The sequence below is a fragment of the Leucopleurus acutus genome (genome assembly GCF_964270905.1).
Source record: "Leucopleurus acutus genome assembly, chromosome: 3".
Classification (NCBI taxonomy): domain Eukaryota; kingdom Metazoa; phylum Chordata; class Mammalia; order Artiodactyla; family Delphinidae; genus Leucopleurus; species Leucopleurus acutus.
In genome coordinates this window covers 46,374,751-46,390,223 of record NC_139145.1, presented here as the reverse complement: position 1 = coordinate 46,390,223, position 15,473 = coordinate 46,374,751, and the positions used below count along the sequence as shown (strand labels likewise).

Genomic DNA, 15,473 nt, shown 5'->3' with positions numbered 1-15,473 from the left:
TTTTTTTTAGTAAAACCTACTTAACATCCCAAGGAACTAGCATTGCATAGGACACACTCAGAAAACAGGAGGGTGCTGGTTATTCAGATATCTGTCTCTCAAGGAGGCAATTTTTGATGGTCTGGAAATGTTTTCTTCCTCTGTTTAAAAAAAAAAAAAATCTGTATTTGACAGGCATTACAGCTTTAAAACAAAAGGACAAAATCCCAGTGGTGGACTGTTAGGTGGCGGCTAGCCAAGTGGGAAGGGGGAGGAATCTGTCATGAAATCTCCTTTGCCCTCTGTCCTTGACTATAGACATGACCTTTTAACAAGTGACTTTTCTGTACCCCCAGTTCCTGTTTTGTAAACAGTCGTGAGGATCAAATGAGTTACTCAGTAACAAGTGCTAGAAGATTCACAGCATCCAAATAACCTTCTATATTATGAATAGCTCTTATTGTCCCAAACATACAAATTCAATGATTTCCTTTTCCACTCACGTGGTAAGTTTGATGGGCTTATAACTTAGCGTAATAGCCCTTTATGTGACATAATTTTGGAGCGATACGCACTAAAGAACAAGAGAGAGAGAAGAGGTACAGTGAACATTTAGAAAAGGAAGGATTCGTGTGTGCCACAAGATGGGCTGTTAGGAAGGCTTCCTGGAGGAGTGGAAAGGTGAATGGGGCATGGCCTGGGCTGAGAGGACAGTCCTGGGAAGGGAAGGATGCCAAGTGAACATGGGCCTGGAGGTGACAATGAGCACAGCGTGGGCCTCGTTAACTCGGCTGTGGACAGGCAGGGAGTCTGCTCCCAGGAAGACTGCTGCTGATGGGAGACCAGCCCACCATGGGAGCCGGTGGCTCTGCTGCATCTGCTAAGGAGTAGAGTCATGCCCAGGTCCTGGAGGTAAGGAGAAATGACAGCTGGTCTGATGAGCAGAACGTAGCCTTTGCTTCTTATGAGCCCCACCCCTCCCCAGAAACCCCTCCAGGGCCCGGTTGGTTGGGAATTGCATCATGGCCAGAGGCAGAAACCCACTGAAGCTCGCTCAAGTGTAAAGGTGGTTGGAGAGAGATTCCGGGGCATCTCACGGAAGGCAAGCAAGGGCAGGGGGGCAGCTGGACCTTGGGAAAAAAACAGAAAAATACCGAGTGCCAGGGGCTCTGTCTTTGTCTCTTTGACTTTTTCTCTTTCATTGTCTCTGTCTCTCTAAGTCAATATCTCTCTCCCTCCCTCCCTCCCTCCCTCCCTCTCTCTCTCTCTCTCTCTCTCTCACACACACACACACACACACACGCACACGCGCACACGCGCACACACACACGCACACATCTCTATTCCAGTCTCTCCCTCTGTGTCTCTCTCTCTGTCTCTCTCCATCTGTATGTGTGTCTCTGTCTGATGTTTATTGCAATCTCTTTCGCCCTCTAAGGGCCCCCCTCTCCCTCTCCCTCTCTCGCATTGCACCGTCTCCCATCTCTGGTCCGTCTCTCTCCGCAGGCCCTCTTTATCTACCTGCTCCTCAGCATGCGTGGCACACAAATTGCCACCCCAGCCCCCAACACTGGACTCTGCTTGGCCTCTGAGCCCCAGGGCTCAATAGCATCTGTGACCCTCAGCAACAACTCTATTTCAAGAGAAAATCTGACTGGCCCAGCTCAGAGTTCAGATGACCACTCCCAGTCCAGTCAGTTTTGGCCAGGGAGAGTCCTGTGATGACACCACGATGGCTTCATCTAAGAAGGAGTCTGGGATGGGCATCGCCCTACAACGCAGCTTTTACAGCAGGACAGAACTGCACAGTAGGAAGGGCACTCACTAGGAGTCATGGGATTGTGTCTCCTATTAGCTCCCATGGAACAGCTGTGTGACCTGGGGCAAGACTCTGCCCTCTCTGGGTCTCAAATACCCCATCTATAAAATGAGGAGTTGGATAAGGTGTTCTGTTAAGAACACTTCTAGCCCCCAAATTCTATGATGTTCTATTTACGAAACAGGCATGGAGACCAGGAAAAAGAGAGAAGAACCTAAGAAGTGACAGAGCAGAATGCTGAGAAAAGAGAAAATCATGTCCTGTCAGAAAGGGTTGGCAGAACTGTGTCCAGGGCAGGTGCTGAGAGTGGGGGGCTGTCATTCCCGGGGCAACAGAGGTGGACCAATGGCTCCTGGAGCTCACAGATGCAGATTCCAGGCCTGTCCCAGATGGTTTAATTCAGCAAGTCACTCCAGGGGACTGTGGTACAGGTGGTCTCAGAACTTCCCTCTAGCATTATTGAGCGGGACTTTTCAAAGGGTTAGAGCTGCCTTAGGAGGAACTGGGCTTCCTAGGAAAGGTAGTGATCCCCCCACCTTTGGGAGTATGCAAGAAAGGCAGGGCTGCTCTGGATGACCTCAACCATCCCTTCTTGCCTCCAGTTTCTCCATTACTCTGAAGTTCAAACGAAATCAAGACTGCAGTGGGAGCTCAAGACTCAAGCGGGGAAAGGTTTCCCCTCTTCCTCAGCTGCTTCTCTGGCCCTCACTCATCTAAACTAGAGGCCATGGACCTTATGTCCAGACAAGGGAAAGGAAGACACCGGGCAAACTGATCCTCCTCTGCCTCTCCCATTACAGCTCCTGGGCTTTCAAAGGCTAGCTTCTGGGTCAGTGGGAGTGCCTCTAAGAAACTCTCTTAGACTGGGACTCACTCATCTTCCAGAAATAAGCAGAATCTGGGTGGGAGGGGGGAGTTCAACCCTAGACTCTGCAAGGAAGCCCCAGATCCTGAAGCCATGAGATTAGAAGAACGGCTCATCTCCCTCCTCTGAGGAGGGTCCCATAGCCTGTGGGCTAATTGGGTTCCAATTAGCACCTGGGGTCCTGTGTGGCTTAGGGAGGACTCATAGGTCTGGAAATTTAATACTTTCTTAGAGGGCTCAAGAATTCACAAAGCACCTTCACACCAACTATCCACTTAATCTTCTCAGGAATCTGGTGTAGTGGTTGGTTGTGTGTCAGATGGGGAAACTGAGGTTGAGAGAGGCTGGGCTGGAAGTGGAGGAGAGGCAAAGCTGGAGGAGAAGCAGGTCTCTGCCTCCCTCTTCCTTCCATGCCCCCACCTCCTCCAGGAAAGCCCTGGCTTGGAGAGGTGGAAGGACGCCCCACCCAGTCAGGGCTGGAGCTGGGACCAGGAGAGGGTGGGCTGTCATGGGAGCAAGTGGATGGAGCAGCGCGCTTATCAAGCAGATGGTCCTGTCTCAGGAGGATGAGAAGAAGTGACCAGCTGGGATGGAATCCTTGGAGAAGGGGGCTGCTAGGGAGCTAGGCAGACAGCAGGCTAGTGGATTTGGGTAGCAGGAGACCTATGTGTGTAGCCTGGAGTGAGGCCCTACTTCTCCCCAGGCCTCAGTGTCCCTGCCTGTCCTTTGGTGGGGCTAGACTCCGTGGCCTCCAGTGTCCCTCCTACTCTGGCACTGGGGCTTCTCCCTCCCTGAATTTCTGCCCAGCCCCTAGCAGCAGAGGGCCAGTGTGACCCAGAGGCCACAGAAATTCTCTGGACTTTCAGGTCAGCTCTGGTTCTGCCCCAGGCACCCCTAATCCCCACAGTGACCAGAAGTTTCCCAGAAGACTCAACATTACCAGATGTCCACAGTGGATGACCACACTGCAAAAGTTGCAGTGATTGGTACTGTCCAGAAGATGGAGCCAAATATCCTGGAAACCTAAGTTTTACTTCCTGGTGAGTTTTTATTTCTAGAGCTACAGTTGCAGAAACTAAACCATAAACACAGTAAGAGAGGTACTCAAGGTACCCCACCTGCTCAGTGGCAGGGCTGGAAACAAAGCCCCTCTCTCCTGCCCCTGGGGCCAGCAAGGATCCTTCTACCCTCCCCTCCTCTCTGCTTATGCCACAGGATTCTGGTCCAGCCAAGTTCATTCCAAGATGCCCTGACATAATTGTAGCTCATTTGTGTTAGGTTGATGGGACTGGGGAGATCCTGAGGGAGAGACAGTGAACCTTTAAGTGGATGGGGTCGGGCTTTCACGTTTCATGTGTGGATAGGCAATATGGTCAAACACAGTCATATGTGAAGCTATCCTCCCCACACCCACCCACCCCACAGCTGTGTTAACTTTGGGCAAGTCTCTTGAGCTCCTTAAACCTGTTTTCTCATCTGTAATTTAGAATGATACTACAGACCTACTGCGTTGTTTGGAGGATGACATTAAAAAATTGAGAACAGCTCTAAGCACTATGCCCGTGGCATAGTAGGGGGAAAAAAGACATCCTGGGGCAGTAAAGACCAGGGGAGGGAACACACAACAGAGAGATATAGATGTTAGTCCAAATTCTGACACTAGCTTCTCAAAGTCTCTGACCTTAAACTATGAATGGCTGCTATCAGATTCTTTCCAGACAGTATGGTAAAGGTGTAAGGAAGGAGAACCTCCACTCCCACCCCTACCACCACCACCACCCCATCACTGAGAGGCTTCACGGGGAGGAAAGAGGAGGAAGAAGCAACCAGAGAAAAATGATGGGGCAGCATCAAACTGTTCCTACTTTAAAACTTTTCCAGGAGCTGCCCAAGGCAGAAGGCAGCTGCATCCATTAATCTGCTTCTACACAGGCTTCAAAGGTAAATTGCCAGAGGAGAAGGAGAATGTTATTTGGGAATGCTGTTCCTTGGACACGGGACTTAGACAAATGACCCTTAGATGCAGCTGGGGCCATTCCCCTGACCAGCCAAGGTGAGGCTGGAGAGGAATCAGGAGCAGAGTTCCTCAGTCTAGGCACAGCGCCAGCATCCTCTAAGCATGCCCTATGAAGCCCACAGCCCCTTTTCCCCAGCCTCTCAGCCCTACTCAGTAATTTGTATGAGGTCTTTGAATCCATGTTTACAGCCATGTGACATTGATCGGTCCATTCACCAAGTGCTGAAGTCACTTTCCAGTTGGCCAACAGCTTCCTTCCTGGGTCCTCTATGCCTGAGCAGAACCAGCCTCCCTCATCCCAGGATATCTGCCTGCCAGGAGCAGCTCAAACCGGGACAGCACAGTCACCCCAGAGAGGCTCCACATGAGCTGTGACCCTGGCAAATCTCATTTCCTAACTGTTCTGACACTGAGAGGGCACAGGAGCCTCACCACCTGCTCAGCCTTCTGCTGCTCCTCACAGGGTGTACGCTTCAGCTTCCCCTTCTCTTTTTTTTTTTTTTTTTGTGGTACGTAGGCTTCTCACTGCTGTGGCCTCTCCCATTGCAGAGCACAGGCTATGGACGCGCAGGCTCAGCGGCCATGGCTCACGGGCCCAGCCGCTCTACAGCATGTGGGATCTTCCCAGACCGGGGCACGAACCCGCGTCCCCTGCATCGGCAGGCGGACTCTCAACCACTGCGCCACCAGGAAAGCCCTGCTCCTTCTCCTTGTCATCATCTCTGCCAAACCCTGGAGAGGGTGGTGAAGAGAAAACATGCTCAGGTGAGAGGCTGGCTTGACGGTGTGACCTGAAATCATCAGGGTCTGTTCCTCCCTTGCCCACCTCTCCCCCTCCCCTCCTCCTTGCATGTGCACAGGTTTTTCAGCTTTCTCAAAGCACTTTCATATTGAATATTCCATTTGAGCCCTACTGCCATTTTCAGAAGGGATTGTGGACCCATTTCACAGAGAAGTTAACTGAGATCTAGAGAAGGTAAGTGGCATCTCTAAAAACATGTAAGGAAATTGGTGCCATGGGTGAACTAGAATCTCGGATTTCTCCCTCCCGGTCCAGGGGTTCTTCCCCGACCAAGTAGAACATGACAGTTGAGGGAAACAGCCCAGCTCCCCCCATCAGCGTTGACTGGTGGCCCTAGTCAAGTGCCTCCCCAGGAATGACCTGTAGCCTCTGCCTTTGGGGGACCCTTTGGGGTCAGCCTTTGGGTCTGTGTGGGCTGTGGGAAGGGATACTAGGCACCTGGTGTATGTAATGACAAGTGAGTGTCCACGGATGATATGTGTGCACGTAGCGCGCCTGAGCTCGGCCATTCACGCTTTAACAACCTACACATGCATGTTCCCCAGCGGCCGTTTCTGCTCATGGCTGCCATGGCCTCTCACCCCAGAGTTGTTGGTCTGGGGCTCCAGATTTCTTGATAGCCATTGTTTTTCTCTAAATCCTAGTCAGACCTCGGCAGCTCTGGGGAGAGTTTCCTGTTGAGATGGCCCCTTCTCCCACCAGCTCCCCGGAAGATCATGCCCAGGATACAGAGAAAAAAATCCCAGGTGAACAGGACAAAATCCATCTTAAGTGAGATTTCTTGCTTTTGTGCACACCAAGCTGAGAACAAATAGACTGACAGCAGCTGGCATCTTCCTGGCATGTACCAGTTTACAGAGGGGGTTTATGGATGTTGTCTTCTATGACGGGCAGCCCTATGAGGTCAGCACTGCTAGCCCATTGGACAGATGAGGAAACAGAGGCCCAGGGAGGTGAGAGGAACTTCCCAAGAACCCACGGAGAGTCAGTGCTCCCACAGAGTTCTCTTTGCCTAAAACCTCAGGTTATCTCCCAACAAAGGAAGGAGGTAGGTCAAGCGGAGAGGTAGGGTGGGGTGTAGAATAAGGACCCTTTGACCCTCCTTCTTTTCCTATTCTCTGTCTCCCCGAGCCAGCCTCCAGCAGCCCAGAAGCCTGGAGGGCTCCCCTCCTCAGACAGAGCCCCACAGGGAGGGGGCCTCTAGACCTGGGAGCACAGGCTCCAGAGACAATGGCCACTAAGGTCCACTCCTCCGTTTTTCATGACTCATCCCCACCCTGCACCCACAAGAGCCACTCTGCTGGATGGCGACTGTGCCCCTTCTCAGACTTGGTCTCGAGATTCTCTCCTGAGAACGCTGACACCTCCCTTCCTGACACCCTCACCAGACAACCTGCCAGAGTAGCAAAGACAAGGCCAGATCAGAGAGCACCGGGCTTTAAAGATGGGATTTCAGACTGCAGAGGACTGGAAAGGATGGTTGTGTAGATGTGAAAACTGAGGCACAAGGGGGCAGGGACTTGCTGAGAATCTGTTGGGGGCTTAGAGGCAGAGCTGGGCTGGAACCCAGGTCGTGGAACTCCCCACGAGTGCACCTGGCTAGGCATGCGCCCCACCTCCACCATCCCCTGAGATCACAGGAACTGATTTTTGCAGCCCCTGAGCTGCCCAAGGTCACCTTTCCTTCTTCCCAGGGAGTCTGCCCTCTGATTTGGGGACACCTCCACCTGGGTTTGGAAGGAGACATCCACCCCAGTGAGAAGGGGAAATGAGTTTCTCAAAGCCCAGCCAGCTTAGAGACCTAGGGGCTCCCTTACAATGCACCTTTGACTCACAAGCTCTTATGGGTGCATATTTCTCAAGTCCCCCTGCCCATAGAAGGCTAGAGGAATTGGAGTTTTTCTGCATGGCTCTAATGGACAGAATTAGGACCCGTGCGTGGAATTTACACAGAGGCAGATTCCAGCTCCACATAAGACAGAACTTTCTATGGTCAGAACTGTTCTAAAATGGAATAGTCTGTCTTCTGAGGTGGTGAGCTCCCCAACACTAGAGGCAACCAACCTGCTAGGGATATTATAGAATAGAGTTCCTCAGAGTGTAGCCCACCTGTATCAGCATGAATTATCTGGGGTTATTCTTAAAGGGGAAAATTCCTGGGACCCACTCAACACCCACTGAATCAGACTCTTGAGTGTGGGCCCAGGAATCTACCTTTTTAACAAGCTCCCAGGTAATTCTGAGGTAGGATTCTGACAACTGAATGTTTGAGAATTCCTGCTCTAGAAGAATACCAGATGGAATTTGCTCCCTTTCACCTCTGAAATTCTATGATTCTATCCTTCTATGAAATACATAACTCCCCTGGTTATTTGTGTTGTATAAGGGACATCCTAAAGACAAATTTATTTTATTTATTTATTTTTTTGTGGTACGCGGGCCTCTCACTGTTGTGGCCTCTCCTGTTGTGGAGCACAGGCTCCGGACGCGCAGGCTCAGCGGCCATGGCTCACGGGCGCAGCTGCTCCGCGGCATGTGGGATCTTCCCAGACCGGGGCACGAACCCGTGTCCCCTGCATCAGCAGGCGGACTCTCAACTACTGTGCCACCAGGGAAGCCCAAGACAAATTATTTTTAAGTTACAAAGTCACAGCTCCATGATGTAAGACAGCAAGCAGAGGAGGTGCATGGGGGCAGGCTAACCACAAAGGCAGCTCTTAATTCCCTGCTCCTCTACCCAGTGCTGACCTGAAGTGACAGCCTAATATTGCAGATCTTTGGCTATCTAAGACTCAATGGTCCCACCCAATTTTATCTCAACGCCTTTGTATCCAAGGCCCAAATTCACTAGTCATAGCAGGAGCCAAGAGAACAGAGGAAATATCCACTTACCAATCCGGAGCTGGAGGGCAAACTGGTCTCTGGGCAGGGCTAACAGATACTTCCTGGAGCTTCTCAAAAGTCTTCACACTTTCTACGCTTCCTCTTTTCAGCCCTGAGGTGAACAAACTCATCCAAACATCCTAAGGCATCACAGTCAGATCGTGACAGATGTTTCCAGCCAAAGCCTGGGGCTCAATCCCACCCCACCTCTTGCCCCCCTTGATCTCCCTTGTCAGTGGCAAGGCACACCCTCCATAAATTGTGGACATATTTTATGCCAGCCTTCACAATTCTCTCCCCTCTGACCCAGGAAATAGTCACTTTTGTGTTTAAAGGTATGTATAAAATGGTAGCAACTACAGTATTATCAAAATAATAGACCTAACAGAATAACCTTAGCTAACACATATACAATACTTATTTGTTTCATTTCCTAAATGCTATTCCTATATTAATTTATTTAATCAGCACAATGAACCACGAACCAGTACTGTGATTATCCCCAGTTTAGAACTTGTACATCCCCTCAGTAATTGAAAAATAATTTGAAACAATCTGAGTGTCTAACAATAGGGGATTTATCAAATAAATTATGGAGTTTCCCTAAAATAGAATATTATGAAGCTATTATAAATAAGGTTAAAAATATTTAATAAGCCACAAATATGCTCGTTTGGTAATATAAAAAGCACAGGAAATAAAACTACATATAACTGAATTTGGGGTGAATGTGCATAGGAAAAAAAAACATACCATGGTTAGGTCCTTGGCAGGGAAATCTTTCTGGAGTGGGCTGGCATTGAGCTAGGGTTTGTGCAGAAAGCTAGTAGGAGCTGGGGCAGGGGTTGTGCTCCTGAAGGAAGCTGCATGAGCTGTTGCCACTCACAATCCCAGGTAAGAGGCCAGAGGGGGAGCTGAACCTGAGAGGCTCAACACTGACTGACAATTTGGAGATCACCATTCACTTCTGATTCTGTTACCACCTGCATGGTGAACATGGCCAAGTCCTATCCTTTCTCTGGGCCTCAGTTTCCCCATTTGTACAAAGGTGGTAATAACACCTTCCCTGACTCTCCCATGAACCAGGAAATGCAAAGCTCAAGTGAGGGCTTAAGTTCAGGGATTCCTAAGGTAAGCTGTGGACAAAGCTGGGCTCTCTCTCCTGACCACTTACTGAGGCCTTACTAAAGACCAGAGACCAGGCTAAAGCACATACAGGGCCAGCTTCACGGGTGTGTAACCAGTACAATCACACAAGGCCTACACTCACAAGGGCCTATGCTTGGGGGTTTAATGCTCTGGGGTTACCATCGTGAAATGCTTAATAATTTTATATTTGAATTCAGCTCTTGTTAACAAAGTTAGATAGACAGTGGAACGTGTGCTGGGGGCTTGGAGCCTCGGCCAACGCATGGCCCAGCTCGCTTTTTCTCGGGGTCGGGCCCCGGGCTCCTGTGAGGGTCTGCGCTAGCCTGCCAAGTATCCTTGTGCCTGAGAGAGCACAACATTCAACAGCAAATAAAAAACTCCATGGCAGGTGGACAGAGAAACCACGGAAGAAGGTGAAAAGCTCATTCTTGCTTTTTGAACAAGGAACCCTGCATTTTCATTTTGCACTGGAGCCCACAAATTAAGTTACCCTGGGCAAATCTAAACATAAGGAATGTGCTCATTTTATTTCATTTCACAGGCAAGGAAGTTGTGGTTAGTTTATGATGCCTAAGGAAACATAGCTGGAAGTAGCTTAGACAGAATTTGAACCCAGGTCAATTTGAGCCCAGAGCCTGTAGTCTAACCACTGCGCTGCAGGCAGTCAGGTGACTGCACTGGTGGGGAGTCCCTCCAGAGCAGTAGCCCCTGATGCCCTCCAACCACAATCAAGGCTGTCACGATTCACACCAGGGGCAGCGTCTTCACCTGGACGGAGAAGGCAGAGCCCACTTGAGGGTTGTGAGAGGATTAGGAAAGCCTTCACACCTCAGAATAATCTTCATCAGCTGAGATAGTCTGGCCTGATCTCATCTGGCTGTATGAGATTCTTCTCTCTCCTGGGGAAGCTGAGTGGGCCCCAGAAAAAACCCACAGGGAGCACATTTTCTGGCTGTCTGGTTCCAGAGCTCACCCTGGCTCTTAAACATCTTGCTGTTCTGCCTCCGCAGGGGAAGTGAGCGGCGTAAGGATTGCAAGCCGAAGTGGATTTTAAATGGCCGCTGACAGCTGATGGGTCCGCCCACTCTAGGTAGCAGTGTTCTCTCACCCCAATTCCATTTGAGCGGCCCCCTTTTTAAGCCATGCCAACCCTGAAGATATAGGAGAACCAAAAACCACCCAAAGGTGGTCTCCTTAAACCCCAAGGAACTTCAAGATGCAGAAGAAAACCCCTCAGCTTGTTTGCGCCATTGTATATTGTCTCTTCTCTCCCATTGGATCTTGGTATCTCTCTTTCACCTTGGCCGACAGCCATCCTGTCCTGATTCCCTTCCTACAGTGTATTAACAGCAGCAGTTGCTTTTCTGGGAGGGCGTAATGTGAACTTGAATGAGCCAGCACACAGATATTTTATCTTCCCATTGCCTGTCTTTTAGGTAATCAAAGGAGACAGGCTATAATATGCATTCAACCATCAGGACTCTTTAGAGACCCTAAGTCTATTGGAGAGAAAGGGCTTATTTTTCACATTCAATTGGGATATAACAGGAAGTCCTAAGGAAGTCTCATCCCTTTGAAGGATGAAAAATCCTGTTACCCTCTCTGTCCCTCAACCTGCCCAGGCTTATCTTCTTCCCTGTAAGGCAAGATTGGCACTTCTTAAATTATGTCTTTACTGCCCCCCGATAAGTTCAGGTCAGAATTAGCTAATTGGCTCAGCATCCACTGGAGGCATGGAGAATCCAGACCCAATGGTCCAATCTCCTCTTTCCACAGCTGAGAACCAAGCAGTAATCAGTGCAGTGGCTATGAAGGCAGGCCGAGGGTGGTGGTGAGTCTGCTCTCCCACCACACACCGTGTGACCTCAGGCTAATGTCTTAACCTCTGCAGGCCATCAGAACAGTTCCAGCTTTGTTAAGCTGTTGTGAAAATAAATGGGATGATGTACTTAAAACCTTCAGCACACTGGCCTGGCACATAGTAACCACTCAGTTAACAGTAGCTATTATCATTAGCAAGATTAATGCATTGAAAGTGTCTCCGTATAAATCCTGTGAGTTAGAGACTAAACCAGCATTAGAACCCAGTTGTCCTGGGTAGGTCCTGTCAAAACCTTTATTTATAAATGGCTTTTATTTAATTATAATGCTTCTTTCACCTGTTTGATGCAGAATTTGGCTTTAATGATGCTGGAAAAAGAATTCCATAAACATCTTTTCCATTGAGCTGGTGGATTTCAGTGAACAACAATGGATTAGAATCACCCAAGAGAGGGCTTCCCTGGTGGCGCAGTGGTTGAGAGTCCGCCTGCCGATGCAGGGGACACGGGTTCGTGCCCCGGCCCGGGAAGATCCCACATACCGCGGAGCGGCTGAGCCCGTGAGCCGTGGCCGCGGAGCCTGCGCGTCCGGAGCTTGTGTTCCGCAATGGGAAAGGCCACAGTAGTGACAGGCCCGCGTAGAGCAAAAAGAATAAAAAAAAAAAAAAAGAAAAAAAAAAAGAATCACCCAAGAAAATTTCTCAAACCCCTTCCACTTTGGAACCTGCTCCCCAAGTACCTGTTTATGAAGAGGAGCCAGACGGAGCTGCACTTGCCACCATTTCTGCTTCCGAACACCTGTGATAGGGACGGTCACCTGAAAGAGAGGCCCCTTAGGCCTTTGTTAAACCCAGGAAGTGGGCAACATTTCTTGACTCTTCGGCTCCCTTGGCCCAAAGCCCTCCTCCTTGCTTTTTTTAATTTTTAACTTAAATAGGTATTGAGATAATTATAGATTCACATGCAATTATAAGAAACAGAGATTCTGTGTTCCCTTTACCCGTTTCCCCCAATGGTAACGTCTTACAAAACTAAAATAAAATTTCACAAGGATATTGACATTGATACAATCCACCTGTCATTCAGTCCTCAGTTTTCCTTGTACTCATTGTGTGTGTGTGTGTGTGTGTGTGTGTGTGTGTGTGTGTGTGTGTATGAGTGCATTTAGTTCTATACACTTTATCACATGAGTAGGTCTTTGTGGCCACCAGCGCAGCCAAATTACTCCATCACCACAAGGATGATGTGCTGTTCTTTTAAAACCACACCTACCAGACTTCCCTGGTGGTGCAGTGGTTAAGAATACGCCTGCCAATGCAGGGGACACAGGTTGGATCCCACATGCAGTGGAGCAACTAAGCCCATGTGCCACACTACTGAACCTGTGCCCTAGAGCCCTCGAGCCACAACTAATGAGCCCATGTGCCACAACTACTGAGTCCATGTGCCACAACCCGCATGCCTAGAGTCTGTGCTCCGCAACAAGAGAAGCCACTGCAATGAGAAGCCTGCACACTGCAATGAAGAGTAGCCCCGGCTCGCCACACCGAGAGAAAGCCTGCATGCAGCAAAGAAGACCCAATGCAGCCAAAAATAATTTTAAAATAATAATAATAAAAGCTTAAAAAAAAACCCACACCTACCTAGCTACCTCCTCTCCCATCCCCACTCCTAACCCCTGGCAACTATTCATCTGTTCTCCATTTCTGTAATTTTGTCATTTCCATGTTATATAAATGGAATTATATACCTTATGCAGTTTTGGGGGATTGGATTTTTTCACTCAGCATGATTCCTTTGAGATTCATCCAAGTTTTTACATGTATCAACAGTTTGTTCCTTTTAATTGCTGAGTAGTAACCCATGGTGTGGATGCATTCACCCACTGAAGGACATCTTCGTAGTTTCCAGTTTGGGGATGTTACAAATAAAGATGCTGTGAACATTCATATACTCCTCTTTCCTCTTTGATCACTAATTGATGTAGATTCACCAAGATCTTTGTTCCTCCTGCTGCAAACATGACTTGTCACTACACCATCCTTTCTATGCCAACTCCTAGTAGCTTTGGATAATCTGCCCAGATGCTCCCCTACAGACACATCACTAGACAGGCGCCTTCAAGCCTTTCTCCTAAAAAATAAAATAGAACAAATGTGAGTTTGGGAGCCAGACAACGTGAGCTCACACTGCAGGGGCTCTGCCTTTTACAGTGGTGAAGTCTCATGCGAGTTACTTAACTCTGAATCTGTTTCATAATCATAATAAAACAGCTGATAGTTAAGGTTTCTTTATCAACAACCTGTGGTGGCAGTGTAATGTAATGGTTAAAAACAGGAAGTCTGGTACCAAGCTGCCTGGGTTTGAATCCTGACTCTACCACTTGTTGGGTATGTGACCTCGGGCAAGTTATTTGTGACCTTCCTGTGCCTCAGGTTTTCCATCTGTAGATAGGCATACTAATAGTTCCTATCTCGTGAGGATTAAATGAATACACACAAAATGTTCAGAACAGCACCTGGCACACAGTATTTACTAAGCATTAGTTCCCACTGCTATGTGGCAGGCACTATTCTAAGCACTTTACACAGATTATTTTACTTAATCCTATCAATGACTTTATAATATACGAGTGCTATTATGAGATCAATTTTACAGATTACCAAACTACAATTTAAGGGATTAAGTCACTTGCTCATGATCACAGGTCTGGAAAATGAGGGAAGTCAGATTCAATTTTGAGTCTGTCTTTGCTTCTCACTTCTACACCATCCTGCAGGCCCATGAACTGGGGAAGGCAGTGCCCTGCCTGGCAGAGCAGTTATGAGGATTTACAAAGTTATGTGTCTTCCGTGGTGCCTGGTAGTCAGTGGGCTCCACATGTGTTAGTGTCCTCTTGTAACTATTGGTAGCTGATGAACAACAGATCGTTCTATAGTTCTATACAGAGCAGAAATTGGCCTCTCAAGACACAAAGCACCAAAACAGAAGTAGCAATTTGAGGGTTTTGAGGATGCATCTGCAAACATTTGCAATGTGACCTGCCCAACAATCACAATCAGATTTGGGACGAGTCCATCCAGCTCAGCCACAATCCATTACAAGAGAGCAGCTGCCTCACTTCCTTTCTCGGAGGGCTTTGCAGCTACCATACATAGATTGCTCAGACAGTGGCACCCACATGAGCTCCTACAGGACAGAGGCCACACATTCTGCAGTCTTCCCCCATCCCTTAACCCAGTGTCTGGCATAACCTCTCAGTAAATGTGTGCAGAACCCCAGGGAGGCTCTGGTGCAATGGAGAGACTAGGCCGGGATTCAAAGACCCAGATTCAGGTCTACCCTGAGCTTGCTATCAGCCATGTGACTTTGGGGGTCATTTTTTCCTATGAGGCCTCAATGTCCCCAGCTGTGAAATGAGGGTTTTTCACCTTACATGCTCGAAATCCCTTCCAGCTCCATATCCTCTACTAGCAGCAAAGCACTAAGCAAACTTTCCTCTTTTACTTTTCTTTTTCCCTCCCACTCCCCTCCTTTTTCTTCCTTCTTTCTTTCAGCCAGACAACAAATATTTCCTGCCATGTGCCAGACCCAGTGCCAAAAGCTGGGAACTCAATAGTGAGCAAGACAAATACAGAAAAAAGGTACTTAATATTTGCTGATTTACTGAATGCACTAAATGCCTAAGAATATTCAATTCTTACTTTGAAACTTTTGCTTCGCCATACATGCTAAACATGCAGTTCTCATTACTCTCAATGATATGCTTGGAAGAAGGAAAGGAAGATCAGGTTGTACTAAACACTTAAGAGAAGGCCTTCAGTTCTGACATAAACAGCTACAATTACTATGTAGACAATTCAGGCTTAAAACAGGTTTGGCTGAAATTGCCGAGTCAGTGCACCAGTTACCCAACTGAGACTGGCTGGTAGACACTGTGAAAAACTACTCCCATTCCAACTTTAAAAACATGTTCTAAAATATTAAGCATACTGGTGCATGCACAGTTGTGATGGGGAAAATGACTTCCTCTTTAGAACTGGCTTAAGAGCGTAGCAATGGCACGTGTGCACAGAAGGAAAAAAATGTGGGGCTGACAAGAAGACACAGATGATGATTCAGTGCTATTTGTAGTCTCT

At 48.4% G+C, this 15,473-nt stretch overlaps 1 long non-coding RNA gene across 1 annotated transcript; it reads left to right on the top strand.

Annotated features, from left to right (window-relative positions):
• Positions 1-5,174: 5,174 nt before the first annotated feature.
• LOC309960191 lies at positions 5,175-11,779 on the top strand. Its single transcript, XR_014326125.1, has 3 exons — positions 5,175-5,445; positions 6,127-6,228; positions 11,687-11,779. It is a non-coding gene; the product is annotated as an uncharacterized lncRNA (long non-coding RNA).
• Positions 11,780-15,473: the final 3,694 nt, after the last annotated feature.